Source organism: Chiloscyllium punctatum, chromosome 7, assembly GCF_047496795.1.
Source record: "Chiloscyllium punctatum isolate Juve2018m chromosome 7, sChiPun1.3, whole genome shotgun sequence".
Taxonomy (NCBI): domain Eukaryota; kingdom Metazoa; phylum Chordata; class Chondrichthyes; order Orectolobiformes; family Hemiscylliidae; genus Chiloscyllium; species Chiloscyllium punctatum.
This window is the reverse complement of record NC_092745.1, coordinates 68,337,225-68,361,442: the sequence shown is the minus strand read 5'-3', so window position 1 is coordinate 68,361,442 and position 24,218 is coordinate 68,337,225. Positions and strand designations below refer to the sequence as shown.

The following is a 24,218-nucleotide window of genomic DNA, read 5'->3' as shown; positions in this document are numbered from 1 at the left end:
AGTTTGATTGAATATTGACTTTTCAGAATATTGTTCTTCAGTGTGAATAACTTCAGCAGCCTGCGTCTTTTGATTGTGGGCTTCTTGCCCAGATCCACTTTGTTGTATTCAATGTTTAAAGATTGTATAGTAACTGAACAAGTGCCTTTATAATGCTGTTTAATACAGTACTTCCTTTTGCTCCTTCATTTGCTAACTTTCTTTTTCACTGCAAGCTGCTTCTTAGTTACTGAAGATTGTGTAGATGCTTTCCATTGACAATTGATCATCATCATTGATCATATTGTTGTCTGCCAAGAATATAACAAAAATTGAATCCAGCTTTAGAACTCTCAGTTGACTTAGTATTATGAATAGACTGTTGTAGGTATAGATGGACAAATTAATTTTAATTTGCGGAATGCCAGATGGAATTTGCACATGAAAGGTCTTGGATAATTTAAGTCAAATAAATCTTGTTTCGCCGCTATTTCCCCTTGCAGAAAATGGAGGAATTGAGGGCAAAATGTGTATATTGAAACCTGCTGTGGTCACTCTGAGTTAATATTGTGATCTGATGTACAAAAAGGACTTGTATTCTGGATGAATGTTTCAATCCGTGAACACACGTTTGGAACATATTACATTTTTATTTGTATACATATACTATTTTACAAAGAATGGGGATTTGATTAATGGTTATGATTGAAAACATAAATATTTATATGTACAGTATAGAGACGTAGGTGATTATAAGTGATTTGGATTGATGACTTTTGATGATTTGAGTATTTTGTATCCACGTATCAGCACTCTTCTACTTCTGATGAACTGTGGACATTTGATTGATTATTTTCTTTATGGACCTGAGATTGTTTATTATTTATAATCATAAATCACCAGAAAAGCTGTTGTTCTGTAGAGACTTATTACTGTTGCATTTTTTTGAGAATTTTGCTGAATAAGCCTTTTGCCATACATTGGAATCCAGATAAACTTGTCCCCGAGCCAAAGAATAATGGAAGCATAATATTAAAATAATGTAAATTCTCCCTGTATTCTGGTTGAGTCCAGAAATAGTGTTAACTATTTAGAATAGGAATGATTTTATTCTTAATGGTTAATACTATTTCTGTACTCCACTGGATTCCTCCTCCTCTCTGGTGACATTATAACTCACTATGTTTAGTTCCTATCATTGTCTATCTTCAGTCATGACTACCAAACTGAATCCCCAAAACTGAGTTTGCATATGTCGTTCATTCTATTTATTCCTTATACTCTGTTTGTATAAAGAACCCATATTCAGGTCCCACATACCACCCTTTTACAATTAACAGGATTCAAGCTACATGGTATAATAAGCAAACTTGTCCTTGAAAGCTTCCAAAAGTACATGAAACATCAATGACAAGGGCAGCAAACAGCTATTCCCCGATCCCACATACTGTATTGTATCCGACTTATGGGCCTCCCAGCAGCAAACATGGGAGAGAAAGTACTGGCAGTACATGAGCCTGGATGTCAGAACTGCAGGAGAAGAAGTTACTGCATGGGTCTGTGAAGTGGGGGAGAGGTTACAGTGATTGGGAAGTGGAGCTAATGACTGAATGAGTTGAGGGGTTTGGGAAGTAGCCATAGCTTGTCGGATATGTGGAACAGTCCATCTTCCGCAGCTACACTGGCACCTTTTCCTCCACTACATCGATGACTGTATCGGCGCTACCTCGTGCTCCAACGAGGAGATTGAACAGTTCATCCACTTTACTAATACCTTCCACCCCAACCTCAAATTTACCTGGACCGTCTCAGACTCCTCCCTCCCCTTCCTAGGCTTCTGCATTTCTATCTCTGGCGACCGACTCAACGCGGACATTTACTATAAACCGACCGACTCCCACAGCTACCTAGGTTACACCTCCTCCCACCCTGCCCCCTGTAAAAACACCATCCCATATTCCCAATTCCTTCACCTCTGCCGCATCTGCTCCCAGGTGGGCCAATTCCAATACCGAACAACCCAGATGGCGTCGTTCTTCAAAGACCGCAATTTCCTCTCAGACATGGTTGACGATGCTCTCCACCGCATCTCCTCCACTTCCCGCTCCTCCGCCCTTGAATCCCGTCCCTCCAATCGCCACCAGGACAGAACCCCACTGGTCCTCACCTACCACCCCACCAACCTCCAGATACATCGTATCATCCTTCGTCATTTTCGCCACCTCCAAACAGACCCCACTATCAAGGATATATTTCCCTCCCCTCCCCTTCCCTATCAGCGTTCCGGAAAGACCACTCCCTCGTCAGGTCCACACCTCCCACCAACCCAACCTCCACTCCCCACACCTTCCCCTGCAACTGCAAGAAATGCAAAACTTGCGCCCACACCTCCCCCCTCACTTCCCTCCAAAGCCCCAAGGGATCCTTCCATACCGGTCACAAATTCACCTGCACCTCCACACACATCATTTACTGCATCCGCTGCACCCGATATGGCCTCCTCGACATTGGGGAGACAGGCCGCCTACTTGCGGAATGTTTCAGAGAACACCTCTGGGACACCCGCACGCACCAGCCAACCCAACTGCCCTGTGGCTGAACACTTTAACTCCCCCTCCCACTCCACCAAGGACATGCAGATCCTTGGCCACCTCCATTGCCAGACCATGGCAACACGACGTCTGGAGGAAGACCGCCTCATCTTCCGCCTAGGAACCCTCCAACCACAAGGGATGAATGCAGATTTCTCCAGCTTCCTCATTTCCCCTCCCCCCCACCTTATCTCAGTCCCAACCCTCGGACTCAGCACCACCTTCTTGACCTGCAATCATCTTCCCGACCTCTCCGCCCCCTCTCTGGCCTATCACCCTCACCTTAACCTCCTTCCACCTATCACATTCCCAATGCCCCTCCCCCAAGTCCCTCCTTCCTACCTTTTATCTTAGCCTGCTTGGCACACCCTCCTCATTCCTGAAGAAGGGCTTATGCCCTGAAACATTGATTCTCCTGCTCCTTGGATGCTGCCTGACCTGCTGTGCTTTTCCAGCAACACATTTTTCAGTTCTGATCTCCAGCATCTGGAGTCCTCACTTTCTCATAGCTTGTGTTTAGATTAGATTCCCTACAGTGTGGAAACAGGCCCTTCGGCCCAACAAGTCCACACCAACCCTCTGAAGAGAAACCCACCCCCCGATATTTACCCTTGACTAATCCTAACACTACGGACAATTTAGCATGGCCAATTCATCTGACATCTTTGGGCTGCAGGAGGAAACTGGAATACCCGGAGGACACCCACGTCTGCGTGCAAACTCCACATAGACAGTTGCTCGAGGCAGGAATTGAACCCACGTCCCTGGTGCTGTGAGGCAGCAGTGCTAACCACTGAGCCACCGTGCCACCCCAATATATCTCTGTTTCTGAAAAACACATTTTAGGTTTTGTCTTTTAATTATGATGTTATATTGGCTCAATGACTTGACGTGCCATTCTAACTTTTCAAAATAAGTCTTGATCCAAAAAGTATTTGTTGCTGTGGTATATAACAGGGAACAGTAGTAACACGGATACAAATCAGGGAGTAGTGGTTTATGGAGTCTTAGAGATATGCAGCACAGAAACAGACCTTTCAGTCCAACTCATCCATGACTAGATATCCTAAATAAATCTAGCCCAATTTGCTAGCATTTGATCCATATCCCTCTAAACTGTTTCTATTCATATACCCATCCAGATGACTTTTAAATGTTGTAATTATACCCAGTGCCATCAGTTCCTCTGGCAGCTCATTCCATACAAGCAGCACCTTCTATGTGAAAAAATAGTCCCTTCGGTCCCTTTTACATCTTTCCCCTCTCATCTTAAATCTGTGCCTTCTAGTTTTGGGCTTCCCCCACCTTGAGGAAAATATCTTGTCTATTTACCCTATCCATGTCCCTCATGATTTTATCAACTTCTATGAGGTCACACCTCAGCCTTCAGTGCTCCAGGGAAAATAGCCCCCATCTAATCAGCCTTTCCCTATAGCTCAAACTCTCCAATCCTGGCAACATCTTTGTAAATCTTTTCTGAACCCTTTTAAGTTTCACAACATCTTTCCTATAGCAGGGCGACCAGAATTGCATGCGGTATTCCAAAACTGGCTTGACCAATGGCTTGTACAGCTGCAAGATGACCTCCGAACTCCTATACTCAATGAAATGACCTATAAGGCAATCATACCAAACACCACCTTCACTTTCTATCGACCTGTGAGTCCACTTTCAAGGAATTAAGAACTTGCACTCCAAAGTCTCTTTTGTTCAACAACACTCCCCAGGACCTTAGCGTTAAATGAATAAGTCCTGCCCTGGTTTGCCTTTCCAAATGCAACATCTTACATTTATCTAAATTAAACTCCATCTGCTTCTCCTCAGCCCATTAGTCCATCTAATCAGGATTCCCGTTTAACTCTGAGGTAACCATCTTTGCTGTCCATTACACCTCCAACTTACTCACCATACCTCCTATGTTCACGTCCAAATCATTTATATAAATGACAAAAAGTAGTGGACCCAGTACCGATCCTTGTGGCACACCCACTGGTCACACAAGCCTCCATTCTGAAAACCAATCCTCCACCCTCTGTCTTCTACTTTTGAGCCAGTTCTGTATGCAAATAGCTTGTTCTCCCTCTATTCTGTGTGATCTAGCTTTGCTAGCCAGTCTACCATGAGGAACCTTGTTGAACACCTTTCTGAAGTCCATACAGATCACGTCCACCGCTCTGCCCTCATCAGTTCTCTTTATTACTGCTACAAAAAACTTAATTGATTTCGTGCGATACAATTTACCATGCACAAAGCCATGTAGACTATCCATAATCAATCCTCATCCTTCCAAATACAATTAAATCCTGTCCCTCAGGATTCCTTCTAAAACTTGCCCGCCGCCGATGTCAGGCTCACTGGTCTGTAGTTCCATGGCTTTTCCTTACCACCTTTTTAAAATAGTGGCACCATGTTAGCCGACTTCCAGTCTTCAGGCATCTCACCTGTGGCTATTGATGATGGAAATATCTCAGCAAAGGGCCCAGCAATCTCTTCCACATCTCCCACAGAGTTCAAAGTATACCTGATCAGGCCCTGAGGGATTTATCCACCTTTATGCGTTTTAAGATATCCAGCACCGCCTCCACTGTATTTTTGGATATTTATCAAGATGTCGCTATTTATTTCCCCACATTTTCTATCTTCCATAATCATCTTCACAGTAAACACTGATGCAAAATATTTGTTTAGTATCAACATGGGGTGGCTTTGCTGAACTTTAAGGGGCCCTGTTCTCTCACTAGTTAACATTTTGTCCTTGATGTATTTGTAAAATCCCTTTGGATTTTCCTTAACCCTATTTGTCAAAGATATCTCATGTTGGTTTTTGCCCTCCTGATTTCCCTCAAGTATACTCCCACTGCGTTTATACCCTTCTAGGTTATTACTCGATTTCTGCTGTCTGCACCTGCCATGTGCTTTTTTCTTCTTCTTGATCAAAATCTCAATTTCTGTAGTCATTCAACATTCCCTTCACCTCCCAGCCTTGCTCTTCACCCTAACAGGAAGATGTAGGGCGATCCCTGAATCTGCGGAATAGTTTTCCGTAGTTTCAGTTACCCGTGGTTTGCAATAGCCCGAGCATATTATAGGGAACATTCCAGCATCAGGGACCAGGAGGCTGTCAGGAAGATACATTTCCCATTTAAATGAATGGGTTCGTTCCTATCGGCAGTTTCGAGCTTCCACGCTAGGTCCTGGAATGTAACCCCTGCCCATATGGGGGGAGCTACTGTACTCTCTCTGCACTCTTGTTATCTCATTTCTGAAGGCTTCCCATTTTCCAGCTGTCTCTTTACTTGCGAACATCCACCCCCAATCAATCCGTGAAAGTTCTTGCCTAATACCATCAAATTTGGTCTTCCTTCAGTTTGGCACTTAACATTTTAGGTCCAGTCTATCTTTCTCCATCAGTATTTTAAAACCCTGTCCAACACTGCCACCCATCCACCCCCAACACTGTCCTCTGCCCATCCCCCGTCCCCTGCCCCCAACACCGGCCACTGCCTGCCCCCCAAACCCCGACTAACACTGCTTCCCCCCCACCTGCCCCCAACACCACCCCACGTGCCCTGCCTGCCCCCCAAACCCCGTCTAACACCTCTCCCACCCGATCCCAACACCGCCCCCCCATCTGCCCCCAACACTCAATAGTTTAAATCTTCTGAGCAGTTCTAGCAAATCTGTCTATATGTCTGTTGCTTACGTATGCAAATTTAAGTAGCTGCTAAATTTGAAATTGTTGCTTTCTCCATGTGTTATGACTTTAAGTTGAATAGAGGGATGATGATTGTTGAGAATATAGATGAATTCTTTTGATTCTGCTTACTTCTAAGCCCACATTTCCATATGTTCTCAAAATATCTGTAGTAAAATATAAGGAACCTAGGACACTTAAATACATTCTCTTCCCAGTCAAGATTGAGATTTAATCTTGCGTTGGCTGGGCTGACTGCTTACCCAGACCTGTGCTTTTGATTTGAAGATATAGTTTGGTTTTTAATTCAGGTTTTTATTTTGCTAAACCTAAGTGTAGTAACTGGATTATAGTTTATTATGGCCTATCAATTAAAGGTATTTGAACACCGACAGAGAAAAACATCATTACTACTGTGAAGAGCAGCAAAGGGCTGTTTTTAAATTATCAAGTAAAAAACAGAATACTAGAGACAGCTGATTTTTTTTGCTCAAAAAGAGGGCAAACCAGGTGGAACATTTGGAGATTTAAGGACAAGGGATTACCGAGGTAGGCCTTAATGATGACAATTGTTTTTTTAAATACTCTTGCTGCATAGAATGAGCACTCAGCACTGTAAGAAAAGCTGCTTGGCAAAGTGGGAATAAGTTGAGATTTAATCTTGTTACATATCTGCCAGAAGTACAATGCAAGTTGAAAAGACTTGTAAGATGTAACCTAATTCTGTCAACTAGTTAATGCAAGCTACCTTTTCTTTAATTTGGTGTATTAGTTGCTCACCTTGTAATGTCTAATCTGTATTAATTTTTGGCTAGTTTATTACAATAAAATGTCTTAGCTGAAGAGTGAGATTTCCTGTTATTTGTGGGAGATTCATATCTCTTTAAAAGCTATCTGCTCATAATATGCAATCATAAGATAATTCATATACTGTATATAAGCATTGATCATTATGAATCCATAGAATGATAAAACAGTTACAATATGGAAAGAGACCATTCAGCCTAAAATTGTGAGATTTATTGTGTAATGCACCTGATCTGCTAGTTTAGTTATTCCTATAAACAAATTGCACAAAACAAACCGTATTCTTGGTTATTGAAAAATGCTGTTTCTCCTTCTACTCTGAGGATTTCAAGGGTGTAATACATCTTTGGTGTATTGGGAATCGAGAGTTCAACATGGCAAGAATCAGTTACATAAATCAAGCCAATTTGGGTTTGTGTTAATTTTCAAAAATGTTATGAATGCTGTTAATCTACTAATTTACATTAGAACTGAGTGTAGACCATTAGTAGTCTCCATCACCCATCATATAATTGAAAGCCACTGAGGATCAAATTTCTTAATTTTTACTCAGTTGGTAGTTAGAATATTTGTGAAGCTAAATTTCTTTTATGGAAAGTAAAGTATTGTAACTGGAAAATATAATAAGCTTGTTAAATAAAAGCAAAATTCTGTGAATGCTGGAGATCTGAAGTAAGAACAAAATGTTGGAGAATCTCAGCATGTCTGGCAGCCCCTAGGGGGAGAGAAACAGACGTTTTGAGTCCACTGATTACAAACCCTCTGAGTTCTGAAGAAGAGTCATTGGATTCAAAGCATCAGTTTCTTTCTCCATAGTTGCTGCCAGACCAGTTGAGTTTCAACAACACTTTGTTCTTTGTTCCAAATAATTTTGAAGCAAACCACTTGAAACGCAACTGTTATCTGTCATGTATTCAAGCTTCTAGAGTTTACTCTGTTAAAATCAGCATGTAATGCACTCCGATTCCCTTATTGAAGTTGATTAGACCAGTCTTACCTCTTGATCTTTGGCAAGACTTTAAGTTGATTAAATGAATAAAAATAGAAAATGAGAGTAAACTTGTCAGGCAAGGCATATATCAGATTGTAGGAGCTTTTACAAGTTGAAAAAAATTAAGAGTAGCTCAAGTAAACATAGGTTCTTTAGAGACAGAGAAAGGAGGAATCATGGGGAACAGAGAAACCGGTAATATTTTGTCTATTATCACAGTAGCTAACACAAATTACATATGAGAATAGGAGTAAACAAGGAAAAATAAGAGTGAGCAACCTGAGGTTATTAAGTTTTTTCCATGTTTTCTTCTGGTATTAAGGGACTAACTGTTGACAAATCCTCAGCACCTGAGAACTTGCATCCTAGGGTTCTTTAAAAAAAAACCCTGCAGAGGTTATGGATGCACGAGCTTGTTTTCCAAACTTTTCTAGATTTTCAAAAATTCAGAATTTTTGGAATTTTATGAAGATGTAACTAATGGGTTAGATGAAGGGGAGTTAGGTGTATTATTCTTAGATTTTTAAAATGTATTTGATGAAGTGTCATGTGAAAGGTTAACACTCAAGAAAAGGGCTCATGGAATTGGGGCAAAAACCATCATTGGACAGAAAGAAGAGTGAGGGAGTAATTGAAACAGGAAGGCAGAATATTCCTTGTAGTGTGGATGTGCAGAAGGATCTTGGACTCCATGTTCATAGATTCCTGAAAGTTGCCATCCAGGTTGATAGTGCTGTTAAGAAGGCATACGATGTGTTAGGTTTTATTGGTAGAGGGATTGAGTTCTGGAGCCGTAATGTCATGCTGCAACTATCCGAAACACGAGTGTGGCTGCAGTTGGGATATTGTGCACAGTTCTGGTCACCCCATTATAGAAATGATGTGGAAGCATTGGAAAAGGTACATAGCAGATTTACCAGGGTGTTGCCTGGTCTGGGGGGAAGGTCTTATGAAGAAAGGCTGAGAGACTTTGGTCTGTTCTCATTGGAAAGAAGAAGGCTAAGGGGGATTTGATAGAGACATATTAAGATGATCAGAGGATTAGATAGGATAGACAGTGAAAGTTTTTTCCCTAGGATGATGACGTCAGCTTGTACGAGGAGGCATAGCTACAAATTGAGGGGTGATAGATTGAAGACAGATGTCAGAGGCAGGTTCTTTACTCAGGGTGGTAAGGGTATGGAATGCCCTGCCTGCCAACATAGTTAACTCAGCCACATTAGGGAGATTTAAACCATCCTTAGATAAGCACATGATGATAATGGGATAGTGTAGAGATGGGTTTAGATTAGTTCACAGATCGGCGCAACATCGAGGGCCAAAGGGCCTGTTCTGCACTGTATTGTTTCATGTTATATGAAGGTGGACATTTTCAAGTTGGCAGGCTGTAGTGGAGTATTACGGGTATCAGTTCTGGGGTTGTTTCTATTTAGAATCTATAATCATAATTTATTCAGAAAGTTAAGTCATGGAGAGAATTGAGCTGATGATACAAAGATAGACGATGGGAATTAAGACAGCGATGGCTATGATTTTCTTGAATGGAGGAGCAGGCACAAGAAAGTATGTTGTCTGGTCCTGTTCTATGTTCGTGAGATCAATGTACCTGTGTGGTCTCACTGAAGTCAATTTCACTTAGTTTTTGAATAATATCTTAGATTAAATCATAATTCTACACATGGAGATCAGCACAGAATGTTGCTGTTTAATCCAGTATTGCGAGTAACACAAAATGAGTATTGGTAGCACAAACTTCCCTAAAGCTGTTCTTTTTAATATAAAATTCTTCAGCAATGTACCTTTTTCCCTGCTTTTTAAATGAAGTGTTCAGCCGTTTTATTTTGCAACTTTTGGAGGAGTTAGTGGCTATCTTTGCGTGCTATGAATTGGTTTATTTAATGGTGTAAATTTAGAAGGTTTTATAATTGGCAAGTTGAGCAAAAGAATGCAGATTCTACTTGACTGCATAACAGTACAGGCCCTTCTGCCCTCCATATTGTGTAAGATCAGGCTAACCTGCATACCCTTTATTGTATTATCTTCCAAGATACGTTTAAATGTCCCTAATGTATCTGACTGTACTGGCAGTGCATTCCACACACCCACCACTATGCGATAAAAAGAACCTACCTCTTGACATCTCCCCTAAACCTTCCTCCAATTATCTTAAAATAGACATTTCCGCCATGGGAAAAAGTCTCTGGCTATCCACTCTATCTATGCCTCTCATTATCCACCTAGACCTCAATGTTGCACCAACCTTTGAAATTAATCTGATGCTCGACTAAACTACATCGTTCCATTAGTATCCATATATATGTCCTTAATGTCAGCAGTCTTCTACTTCTGCGGGCATGGACCTCAAGATCCCTCTGTTGCTCTGCACTGCCGAGAATCCTGCCTTTAACCCTGTGTTCTGCATTCAAGTTCAATCTTCCAAAGTGAATCACTTCACGTTTTTCTGGGTTGAACTTCATCTGCCAATGATCAGCCTAGTTCTGCATCCTGTCAATGTCCCGTTGCAACCTACAACAACCCTCCACACTATCCACAATTCCACCAACCTTTGTGTCATCGGCAAACTTACTAACCCACCCTTACACTTCCTCATCCAAGTCGTGTATAAAAATCACAAAGAGCAGAGGTCCCACAACAGAGCCCTGCGGGACATCACTGGTCACTGAGCTCCAGACTGAATACTTTCCATCTACCACCACACTCTGTCTTCTGTGGGCCAGCCAATTCTGTATCCAGACAGCAAGATTTCCCTGTATCCCATGGCTCCTTACTTTCTGAATGAACCTACCATGGAGAACCTTATCCAATGCTTTGCTAAAATCTATATACATCGCATCCACTGCTCTATCTTCATCAATGTGTTTTGTCACATCCTCAAAGAATTCAATAAGCCTTCTGAGGCATGACCTGCCCCCCCCTCAAAGCCATGCTGACCATCTCTAATCAAGCTATGGTTTTCCAAATAATCGTAAATCCTGTCTCTCAGAATCCTCTCCAATTCTTTGTTCACCACCGAAATAAGAGTAACTGGCCTGAAATTCATAGGATTATCCCTATTGCCTTTCTTGAACCAGGGAATAACACTTGCCACCCTTCAATCATCTGGGACGACTCCAGTGGACAGTGAAGTTGCAAAGATCATCGCCAAAGGCGCAGCACTCTCTTCCCTTGCTTCCTGTCATAACCTCAGGTATGTCCTGTCTGGCCCAGATAGATTTGTCTATCATTATGTTCTTCAAAATTTTCAGCACATCCTCCTTAACATCAACCTGTTTGACCATATCAGTCTGTTTCACGCTGCCCTCAGAAATGTCAATGTTGGTCTTACTAGTGAATATTGAAATAAAGTATTCATTAAAGACCTCCCCGACCTCCTCCAACTCCAGGCCCAAGTTCCCTCCATAATCCCTGGTTGGCCCTACTCTCACTCTGGCCATCCTCTTGTTCCTCACCTAACTGTATAATGCATTTGGGTTTTCCTTAATCCTTCCCGTTAAAGCTTTTTCATGCTGCCTTCTAGCTCTCCTGTGTCCATTCTTCAGTTCCTTCCTGGCTACCATGTAAGTCTCTAAAGCCCTGTTGGATCCTTGCCACCTCAGCCTTAAGGAAGCTTCCTCCTTCCTCTTGACTAGATGCCTTTTGGTAGATTCGCTTCAAATGTTCATCTTTCTGCTGTAACTCAATTAATGTATCTGAGTAAAAGGTTTGTTATCTATTTCCTCCTGATTTGTGTCAACCAATTGATCAAACAGGGTCTCTGCTAATTCTGCTTAAACTTCCTTATCTGTACTGTTTGATCTCTCCTGTTTCAACTGGTAACTTTGTGACCTCGTTACCACAGAATCAGGAAAAATCCAAGGATATGTGTCCTGCATTCGTTCAGTTGTCTGAATTTTCACTGACCTTTCAACCACAGAAGGCAGCACTCCTACCTGTGTGCCAGCTATATTGTTAGCGAGAACAAATTGTATTTCTGGAGCTGAGTGTTTATCCAGTACTCCTACCACAACTTCGCCATTCTTCACTGGGCACTGTAACCTCACTCTACATAATTAAATGTTTCTTGTCTCAGCTTGAATTCTTGTCTCACTATTACTAGCACCTTTTCTGGCAGTAATCCTTCAGAGGTATATATCTCCTCATCTTTCAACATCACATATTGAGAGGATCCTGTATCTCTTAATATTGAAACCTCTTTACCTGCTGCTCCTGGCCTCTGTGTGTGAACTCTTCCTTCACAGGTATGTGGTTTAAGAAGATCTGGCACTTCCTCCTTAACAAACCTCCGACCAGGTTGTACATTCTGATGTAGCTTTCTAGCCTCCATGGTGCTTTCCGTTACTACTCCAACAAAATTCACTGGCTTATCCTGTTTTCCTACATATAGCTTTTCCTAAACAGGCAACACTGATTTCTTGTCATCTGCTTTATTACAGTGAAAACATTGGAGCTTTTTAACTTTTCTTTTTCCTTCAAGGGTTTCCTTTTCACCCTGTGGTAAGTTATCCTTACGACCTTCACCGAGATCGACCTTTTCTTTTTCTTGCGAGAATTTTCCTTTTCCCTAATTTCTATCCCTTACGGGTTGAAATTGATTTTGGAAACCAAGCTTTGATTTATGGACCAACTCATAATCATCAGCCATTTCAGCTGCTTATCTTGCCATTTTAACTCTCTGCCCTTTCACCCGAAGTGAATTTTCAAACTTTTTCAAAATAATCGTCTCTCTAACAGCATCATAGGTTTGCTCTATTTTTAGTGCCCTTATCCACCTATCAAAATTACTTTGTTTGATCCTTTCAAATTCAGTGTAGATTTGACCAGGGTCCTTCCTTAAATTTCTGAACTGTTGTCTGTAGGCTTCTGGCACAAGCTCATATGCACTGAAGATGGATTTCTTCACCTCCTCATATATCCCAGGTACCTCCTCTGATAATGATCAACTACCTCACTAGCTCTACTTACAATCTTTGTTGGATCAACAAAATCCATATGGTCACTGGCCACTGTGTTTGTTTAGCCACCTTTTTTAAATGAGATGGAAAAGGTTTCCACATCCTTCTCATCAAATTTAGGTAATGCTTCAATATATTTAAACAGTTTCTCACCAGGCCTTTGGCTACCATGGGTTTGCTCACCCTCACTAAGCTTACCTTCGGCCTTCATCTCCATCTTTTTAAGCTGACTTTCATATCTAAGTGTCAATTTCTGAAGTTCAAACTCCCTATCTTTCTTCCTTTCCTCTCTCCTTTTCTCTCTCTCTCTGCCTCTCTCTCTCTCTTTCCTCTACTTTCAAACTGTTCCCTTTGTGTTGCCCTTTTGCCTTTAACTGAAGCTGATTCATTTTCAGTTGAGTTTTAGCCATCTCTAAAGATTCTGTTGGCATTTCCAGCAAATTTAAATGCTGAGGTATTGGTGTAATTATCTCACCTTTCCTCACAAAAGGAGGCAGCTCTAACCCCAGCTTGTCTGTTAATTCCAGCAGCTTGGTCTTAATCACCTTTTGCAAAGACCCCAAAGTCGTTTCTTCCACCCTCAGAAAACTCTTAGTGACTGAAAGAAACATTACTAACCCAAGCACTGTTTAAACCAAACAAAAGACATTAACACCCACCACTCTCTGCTGCAAATCCAACAACCCTAATCCCAATTTGGAACTACAGACCAAATCCTGAAACAAATCCTTTCCAGTTCAATTTATGATTTTGACACTAATTGATCTCCCTGTTAAGTCCTTGATCAGTCTCTACTCCACAGACAATGTTTTACTGTTAATATGCCTAAAATAAATCTTCGGATTCTCTTTTGTTTTTAGTCAATCTGTTTGGAGATGTTGTGACATACCTCGAGGGCAGGCAGGCTTTGAGGTGGTGATAGTTCTACTACAGCATAAGACCCTTAGATATCTTAGCTACCGATCTATTTTCGTACCATCTCATTGACCTTATTTCCAGTTTGCTTATCCTGTGTGTTTTTATAGAACCTGAATCTTGCATGTTTTTCCAATTGACATCTACCATATATCTCCTTTGCTTTCTCATCGTCCTCTTTTACTCCTCCTTATCCAGCGAGCTCCAGTTTTGGTTCATGTCTGTTTACCCTTGTGGCAGTGTATGTAGACAATATGTGAACGACTAATTTTTTTTTAAAAGAGTCATTTATTGCTCCATTGCATTTTTGCCTACTGGATTTGGACTCTAATGTGCCCTATAGCAATGGATGAAACAATAGCACAACATATCCATAGGAACGTGAATAGGCCATTCAGCCCGTCAAGTCAGTCCTGCCATTCAATATGATCATGGCTGATTGAATACTTCAATGTCTTTTACCCACCCCATAACCCTGTACACCATTGCTATTCAGGAATCTATGAATCTCTACTTTAAACTAATCAAGACTGAGCTTCCACAGCCCTCTGTGGTAAAGATTGCCACTGAGTAAAACATCTCTAACCTATGTCGCATCCCTCTTAGGTTTAAACGACCTGGTTCTAGACTACCAACCATGGGAATAATTTTACCTGTACCTACCCTGTCCATCCTTTTCAGTAATTTGGAAGTTTCAGTGAGATCACCTTTCATTCTTTGAAACTCTGGAGAATACAGGCCCAATTTGCCCAATCGCGCCTCACAGGACATCACCACCATCCTCTGAACAGTTCTGGTGGACCTTGTTGCACTTCCTCTGTGTCAGTATTTCCTGCGATAATATGGTGTGGTCTAACCAAGCTCGAGTACAACTGAATCTAGACTTCATTACTCCTATAGTCGGTTCCTCTTGCAATGATGACTGATATTCCTAATACCTTGCTGCACCTACGTGTTAGCCTTCAGTGATTTATTAACAATGATGCCCAAGTCCCTTCATAAATCTACACTTTTCAACTCTTACCATTTAAGAAATACTCTGCGAGTCTGTTCCTCTTACCAAAGTAAATAGTCTCTCACTTTTCCATATTAAATTGCCATGTTCTTCCCAATTCTCTAAGTCAGTCTAAATGTTCTTGAAGTTGCTTTGCATCTTCCTCAACAGACATTCCTGCTTAGATTGTGTCATCTGCAAGTTTGGAAGTATTATATTTGGTCCCCATGCCTAAATCATTAGTACATTTCCTGAATTGGTGGTGCTTAAGCACTGATCCTTCCAGTACACAACTAGTCACAGTCAAGAATTACCCATTCATTCCTACTCTGCTTTTTGCTTGTTTACTAATCATTAATCTATGCTAGTAAATTATCTCCTTTCCCATGTCTGTTAATTTTTCTAGCCATCTGCTGTGGGATCTTTATCAAAAGCCTTCTGAAAAGCTAAGTATATTACATCCATTGACTCTTCTTTATTAGTAAAATCTTTTTTAAAAACTCCAGGTTTGTGAAGCACTGTTTCCTATCTCACAATCCATGCTGTGTATGCCTAATCAGTACGTAATGTTCCAAGTTTCAATTGATTGCATCCTTTGCAATAGATTCTAAAATTTTCCTTTTTCCTGTTTTCTCTCTTGCTCCCTTCTAGTGGGGTGACATTTGCTACATTCTATTCCACAAGAATCATTCCAAAATCTATAGAATTTTGGAAGATAATATGAACTATCTCGATACCACCTCCAACTCTCTAGGATGCAAACTGTTAGATTCTGGGTATTTGTCAAATTTCTACCCTGTTATTCTCTCCAGTGCAATCTTAGTAATTTTCTTCAACTCCTCTTTCTCCCTAGTCATTTGAACCTGTAGTTCTGGGCGCTTTCTAACATCATTGAAAGCAGACATAAATTAATCGTTTGGCTTCTCTGCCATTTCTTTCTTCTTAAATATACATTCTCATGACCCGTTCCGTAATGGACCCACAATCGTTTCATCCAAAAATTTCCTTTTCTTTTAACAGTCTGTTTTTATGTTTTTAGCAAGATTGCATTAGTATTCTTTTCTCCTGTTTCTTTTCAAGTTCTTATGGTTTCATTTATACTTGCTTACCATCTGCGTGTCTTTAGCAGAAAGACTGATAAAAATACCACAAGTAATGTCCCCTGAGATCCATATCCAAGTAGTGTTTTCAACAGTTTGGCAGTTGTCAAAGAATTTAGCATGAATTCTTCTTTGTTCCTCCCAGATTTCAGTCTGATGACAGCAATGAATTTTGCTGACATTTTCACGCTATTTTCACAACATGTGGAAAATCTTCCTCGTGGGGAGTTGTTGGTAGTCTTTAGCTCAGAAGATGAATTGGTTTTAGTTAACCATTAAACTATCTGGTGGAACAGAAGAAAGTAAATTGTGCATTTGGCAAATTAAAGGAACCTTTTTACATGCAGCAAATGTTTAAAGTGGTAAGTTCAGAGCTTAATGCAGGTGGTTAGATTAGTGCATTGTTGCACGGGAGGATTTCAGTTAAGAGTTTATCTATTAATTGAGAAGTTTAATGGATTAAGTATTGTACCCAGCACTAAATTCATGACACTAAATCGCAATACCCATTGAACTCTCAATCTCTTCATTTATTGGCAGCAAACAAATCTCAAGCCCGTTTCCACAGTCAAAAAGCACATAGAGTTGTTGGAACAGATGTAATTTTATCAGTTGAATCCTTCTGACAGGCTTGTGGGATTTGATGGTATTACTTGGAATGTCCTTCTGCAGAATCTTTGTACCGTGTGGCATTTAGAGAAGTTGGCCATCCAGATCAAGTTGTATGGATATTTAGATTGAAAATGAGTTTGAAATTCATGGATTCTCGTACACCTGTGTCTCCCAAGTGTAAATACCCAGCTGTAGTTTTAAAATACAGGAACAAATAAGAAAATAATCTAATATTGGTGTCTTTTGAAGATGTGTTCTCAAGACTTAATTTCACTTCTGTTCCCATAGTATGTAGTGACTTGAGACTTTAGTTGTCAAGTATATTAAGTGAGGGAAGGGGAAGCTTTGTATAACTTTGGCTTTGCCTTCCTTGAGTCCATGTTTGCAATTCAGGGTCAGATAAGAGTGCAAATATTGGCTGTTTTGTTTCATTTTCTTCTTTCTTGCCCTGGATTTGTGCTATCTGTATGTTGACTTTGTATTTTTGTGCACCTGGCATGCCAAGTAAACACAGTGTCCAAATGAGCTTTGTATTCTATACTTACTTTAAAAGATGCTTACTACTTACTAGCATATTGCCTGTGTTGTCTGTATTGTGAAAAGGTTTTCTGCAATCACACCAGTCTTTTTGTCTCAAAAAATAATTAAGGGATGAAGTTGCAGGGATCCTCCATATACAAAATTTAAAACCACCGTTCCTAGATCAGTGGTGCTGAAGTCAATTGGGGAAATCCATTGATATTGAGTCAGAATTTGATCGCACAGGATCAAGCACCTATAGACAGTAATCTGTTTTCGAGCATTTGGCATTTCAAGTGTTCATCCAAATACCTTTTAAAATTTCAGTGGTTCACATCTGTACTAACCTATGAGTTCAAGATGCTCATCACCCTTTGTGTGAAAATAAATTCTCTAAATCCCCTGTAAACCACCTGTCCCCGAAGTTAAACCTAAGGCCCCTAGTAAACAATTCCCCAACTAAGTTTATTCCTGTTGACTCTGGATATACCCCTCAGCCTTTTCTGCTCCAACCAAAACAGCCCTAGCCTATGCAGTCTTTTCATAGTTCACACACTCGAGCCTGGCAGCATTTTGGTACATCCCCTCAGAATCCTCTCCATTGCACCGTGGCACAGTGGTTAGCACTGCTGCCTCACATCGCCAGTGACTTGGATTCAATTCCCGCCTCAAGTGACTGACTGTGTCGAGTTTGCACATTCTCCCCGTGTTTGCGTGGGTTTCTTCCGGGTGCTCCGGTTTCCTCCCACAGTCCAAAAATGTGCAGGTTAAGTGAATTGGCCATGCTAAATTGTCCATAGTATTAGTTGCAAGTGTAAATGTAGGTGAATGGGTCTGGGTGGGTGCGCTTCGGTGGGTCAGTGTGGACTTGTTGGGCCGAAGGGCCTGCTTCCACACTGTAAATAATCTAATCTAATCCTTCCGATAGTGTGATGACCAGAAATGCAGTGTTCCAATGAGCTATACAGCTCTATTATAACTCCGAGCTGTTGTATTCATTGCCTTGACTAATAAGTGCAAGTATCCCAAATGCCACCTTTACGACTTTTTATACCTGTTCTATTGCTTTTGAGAATCACACCAAGGTTGTTATTATCCTACCATTCATCATGAGAGGGTAGTGGTGGAAGGTTGCTTTTCAGGCTGGAGTCCTGTGACTTGTGTGCCACAAGGATTGGTGCTGGGTCCACTGATTTTCATAATTTACATTAATGATTTGGATGTGAACATAGCAGGTAAGTTTGCAGAGGAGATTGAAATTGAAGGTGTAGTGGATTGCGAAGAAGGTTACCTCAGAGTACAATGGGATCTTGATCAGATGGGCCACTGGGCTGAGGAATGACAGATGGAGTTTGATTTCGATAAATGTGAGGTGTTGCATTTTGGAAAGGCAAATCAGGGCAGGAATTTTACATTTAATGATGAGGTCCTGGGGAGTATTGATGAACAAAGATACCTTGGAGTCACAGGTGGATAGGGAATGAAGATGATGTTTGTTATACTTGCTTTTATTAGTCAATTCATTGAGTATAGGAATTGGGAAGTCATGTTGCAGCTGTACAGGACATTGGTTGGAATGCTGAGTGCAGATCTGGTCTCCATGTTATAAGAAGGATGTTGTGAAACTTGCAAGAATTCAGAAAACATTTACAAGGGTGTTCCAGGATTGGAGGGTTTGAGCTATCGGGAAAGCCTGAATAGGCTGGGGCTTTATTCCTTGGAGCTGAGGGATGATCGTATAGACGTTTATAAAATCATGAGGGGCATGGATAGGGTAAATAGACAAGGTATTTTCCCCAGGGTGTGGGAGTCCAGAACTAGAGTACATAGGTTTAAGGTGAGATGCTAAAGATTTAAAAGGGACCTTGGGGCAACTTTCTCAAGCAGAGGATGGTGTGTATATGGAATGAGCTGCCAGTGAAGGCTGGTACAATTACAACATTTAAAATGAGTACATGAAAAGGAAGGGTTTGGAGGGAGATGACCCAAATGCTGGCAAATGGGACTAAATTAATTCGGGAAATCTAATCAGTGTGGATGAGTTAGACTGAAGGGTCTGTTTCTGTGCTGTATATCTTTATGATTCTTTGTGCTCCCTTGCCTTGCTTGCCCTACCAAATTGCAATAGTTCATATTGTTCAGAATTAAACTCCATCTAGCACTGTACTGCCCTGTGTATATAAATCTTCCTATAGACTTAAAATTTTCCATCTTGCTCTGTACCCAACAACAATTTTCATGCCGTCTTCAAGCTTAGTGAAATAAACATCCAATATTAATGTCTAAATCATAAATGCATGCTATAAACAGCAGGTGACCTCGCACAAACATAGCAGTATGCCACTGAATAAAGGCTTATAATCACAAAAGCCACCTTGAACCAGCACATTCTGCCTCCTATCATAAGACCATTTTGATTCCATTTATCAAATTTACCAAATGATCCCAAGTGTGCTTCCTTCTTGACCAGTCTGCTATATATAGAATCCTAGAATCCCTACAGGCCCTTCGGCCCAAGTCCACACCGACCCTCTGAAGAGTAACCCATCGTTTTCTCCTCCCCTATTATTATAATTTATCCCTGAACACAGGGCAATTTAGCATAGCCAATTCAACGTGCTGTGCAACACCTTGTCAAAAACCTTATTGGGTTCATGTAGGAGAAAGTGAGGGCTGCAGATGCTGGAGATCAGAGTCGAGAGTGTGGTGCTGGAAAAGCACAGCAGGTCAGGCAGCATCTGAGGAGCAGCAACATTGATGTTTCGGGCATATGCCCTTCAATAGTAGACCACGTTAACTGAATGCTCTTGTCACCTCCTTGAAAAATTCAATCAAGTTTGTTAGACATGATGTCCCAATGGGTGGATAAGGCTACCATGGCTGATGAGCATGATGTGGAGGTGCTGGGTATGGGCAAAGTCAAAAATCACACAAGGGAAGGCATGGACAGCATAAAAGCACAAGAAAAAAAAAACATACAGTATTCTGAAGATCAATGGGAAGTCAGAAAATTGGAAAACCTTTAAATATCAACAGAAGGTAACTAAAAAGTGAAGGAGGGATTGGTGGGAGGGGAGGGAGAGTAAACTAGCTAGTAATATATGATTTCAAGTTTTTAAAAATATATATTAAAACATAAGAGGCAAAAGTGGACATTGGATCACTGAGGATTGAGACTAGAGAAGTAGTTTTGGGGAACAAAGAAATGGCAGAGGAACGAAGCAGATACCTTGCATTAGTTTTCACAATGGAAAACACCAGCTGAGCAAAGCTTTGAGTATCGGGGCAGAGGTAAAAGTGGTGGCCATCACTATGGAGAAAGTTCTGTGGAAGACAAAAGGTGGCTAAATCACCTGGATCAGATGGACTACACCCAGGGTTCTGAAGGCGATAGCTGAGGAGATAGTAGTGTTATGTCACCCTCCTGCTTAACTTAAACCAGCAACACAGAAAAGATTTCTCCTGTGCAGTAATCTGAAAATTCAAGAGGCCATGAACTATTTAGAGTAAAAATTAACAATTTTATTTCTTAAAGTATAACAGAGAATAAAGTAGCAACTATTTATAACTCCTTCCTCTAACCTATCTTTTACTTTCCCTTCTATAATACTAGTCCGATAAAATCCCCGATCAAGATTTTACTGAAAAATTCAAATTTTAAAACTAGCCAGTGGTTGAATCCTTTCTTTATATCTTCCCCTGTAGATTTGCTCTCCAGGTCAGTGTTATGTTTTTCTCTGTACAAACTCCTTCCCTAGACAGGTACCTCTCTGACAGTTCTGACTAGCAGCCTACATGTGTTTGTTTTTTTGGCTGTTATCTCCCAACTGTTCAATTTTTCCCAGTCTTATACCTCCAAAGCATTGGATTGTGTCATTGGCTTTTAATATTGTCAGTATACTAAATTCAAACTGATTGGAGTTTTGCATTTTTTTGAGGTATAATTTAAACTGATTGGGCTAATTCAAATTTGTTTTTGTCTCTAGGCAGCCAACTACACTAGCTGCTGGACCAAAAGGTTACATTATATCTTGTTCAGAACACTGGTACTGTCAGATAGTTCTGCTAGCTTTTAACTTTCTTAAAGATACAGTACACCCACATCTTCATAACAGTAGAGGTATTGATGGTGACCTTTCAGAAATTACTGGAGGCAGAAAACATCCTAGAAGACTGAAAAATGGCTAATGTGACATGCCTGTTTAGGAAGGGAGGGAGGCAGAAGACAGGAAACTATGTTTTGGTTAGCCTGACGTCGGTAAGATGTTAGAGTTCATTATTTTGGAGAAGATTAATGGAAATGCACGTTAAAATAGGGCAGAATCAAAACATCTTTAAGGGGAGATCATGCCTAATGAGCCTGTTAGAATTCTTTGAGCAGACAATGAGTGAGTTAGCCGGTGGACCTGATCTATTTGGATTTCCAACAGACCTTTGACAAGTTGCCAGGCAGGGTGCTGTTAAATAAGATAAGAACCCATGTTGTTAGGGGCAAGGTACTGGCATTGATAGGTCTTTGGCTGACTGGCAGAAGGCAGAGAGTGGAGATAAAGGAGTCCTTTTCAGATGGTAGCTGGTAACTAGTGGAGTTCCACAACTATTCATGTTATACATTAATAATCTGAACAAAGGAACTGAGAACATTGGTGCTACATTTACAGATGACACAAGACCGGTGGAAGGGCAGGTGGTGTTGAGGAGGTGTGGAGGCTGAAGAAGGACATGGACAGGCTGGGAGAATGGGCAAAGAAGTGGTAGGTGGACTACAATGTGGGAAAGTTTGAGGTTATGCATCTCATTAGGAAGTGTAGAGGTATATTTTTTTAAATGGGGAAAGAATTTGGAAATCTGAAACATGAAGGGACTTGGCAGTACTAACTCGGGATTCTCTTAATGTTAACGTGCAGGCTCAGTTGGCAGTTAGGAAGGCAAATGCAATAGTAACATTTTTTTCAAGAGGTCGAGAATACAAGAGCAGAGATCTACTGCTGAGGTTGTATAAAGCCTGGTCAGACTGCATTTGAAATGTTGAGAGTAATTAACATTGGGTTGGTAATCTGTGGAATTCATTGCTGCAGAAGGCTTTAGAGGCCAAGTATTTGAGTATATTTAAGACAGCGATAAAAAAAGTTCTTGATTTGTAAGGGATCAAGAGATATGGTGAGAAGGCAGAGAATGTGGTTGAGAAGTATATCAACCATGATTGAATGGTGGAGCAGACTCAATGTACCAAATGCCCTAATTCTGTTCCTATGTCTTTTGATCTTATGGTCCTATTCCTTGACAAAGCCATGCTGACTCTTTTTGATCTAATCTGTGCTTCTCGAAGTGGAGATAAATTTGGTCTCTGAACTTAATCCCAAAAGCTTCCCCACCACTGATAGACTCACTTAAGACCATAAGACCATAAGACATAGGAGCGGAAGTAAGGCCATTCGGCCCATCGAGTCTACTCCGCCATTCAGTCATGGCTGATGGGCATTTCAACTCCTCTTTACCAGCATTCTCCCTGTAGCCCTTAATTCCTTGTGACATCAAGATTTTATCAATTTCTGCCTTGAAGACATTTAGCGTCCCAGCCTCCACTGAACTCTGCGGCAATGAATTCCACAGGCCCACCACTCTCTGGCTGAAGAAATGTCTCCGCATTTCTGTTCTGAATTTACCCCCTCTAATTCTAAGGCTGTGTCCACATGTCCTAGTCTCTTCGCCTAACGGAAACAATTTCCTAGCGTCCACCCTCTCCAAGCCATGTCCACTTGTCTATTGTTTCCAGTTTTATCACTACCAACATGTTTGAATAATAGTACAACATTATCTGTTTTCTCACATTCTCTGGCACCTTTCGTGTATTGAGGGGATTTGTAAATTAATGTCAAGGCCCTTTGACTCCCACAACAGCCTTGGATATATCTAATTTTAAAGCCAGTAAAACCTACTTCTCTTCAATACTAATTGATTTAAGTTTATCACAGTCACCCTCAATATCTATGCCTACATTGTTATTCTTGATAGATTCCCACTTTGGTCCCTAATGAGCCTGCTCTTTCCCTGATTATTGTCTTGCCTTTAATGCACTTATAAAATGCCATTGAGTTATTCTTAATTTTACTTGCTAGTATTTCTTCATGCCCCCTCTTCACTTCCCTCATTTCTATTTTTTACGTAACCCTCTGCACTTCCTATCTTCTGCTAGTGCTGCTACTGTTTTTAATCCTCTATCCACCATAAGTTTCCTTTTTTTTGTCTTATCTAATGCTGTACATTCTTCAACATTCAGGGTGCCCCGGCTTGTTTGTCTTCTCTTCCCAATCCCTCACCTTTTGTAGGGAATTTGAGCTTTATATACTCATCATTTCCTCCCAGTGCTCTGATGTAGCAAGTGCCCACAGTCCACAATAACCAAATCCTGTCTCATCAGAGTTAACCCCCTGCTCCCCCTCCTCCTCCCCCCCACCCACTGCTAAATTGAAAACATTTATTTCTGGTTCAACTTTATTTTCCCCATAATTATTAGACATAAGAGCAGAAACAGGCTATTTGTTCCATCGACTCCACCATTCTGACAATCATCAATTCCATTTTCCTACCTTTTTAACCATAATTCTTCATTTCCTTATTGATTTAAAAAATCTGATTATTTCAACCTTGAATATATCCACCCTCAACAACCTTCTGCAGTAAAAGAATTCCACAAGTTCACCACCCTCTGAGAAAGAAAAATTCTTCTTATGTCCTAACTGGGCGACTCCTTACTCTGAAATTATGCCCTTTGGTCTGAGTGTCTTGTCACAAGGGGCAACAACGTCTCCATCTCTATCCTGCTAAGCCCCCTGAGAATCTTGAATGTTTCAATCAGGACTCCTGTCATTCTCCTAAAGTCCCTTGAGTGCCTTAATGAGTAAATACCTTAAATCTTTTTTATTGTTCAGATGATGAAAACTCTCCCCACTGATACTTCTACCATTCACCCAACTTTCTTCCCAAAACTTAGATCCAGCTTCATCCTTTCTTGTAAGACTTTGTGTGCTTAAAAATGCATC

The 24,218-nt window shown here is 40.9% G+C and overlaps 1 protein-coding gene across 1 annotated transcript in view; it reads left to right on the top strand.

Moving 5' to 3' along the window:
• Positions 1-24,218, top strand: part of cdc73 (cell division cycle 73, Paf1/RNA polymerase II complex component, homolog (S. cerevisiae)) — a 326,652-nt gene that overhangs the window by 88,875 nt on the left and 213,559 nt on the right. The gene's annotated exons all lie outside the window — the stretch shown is intronic.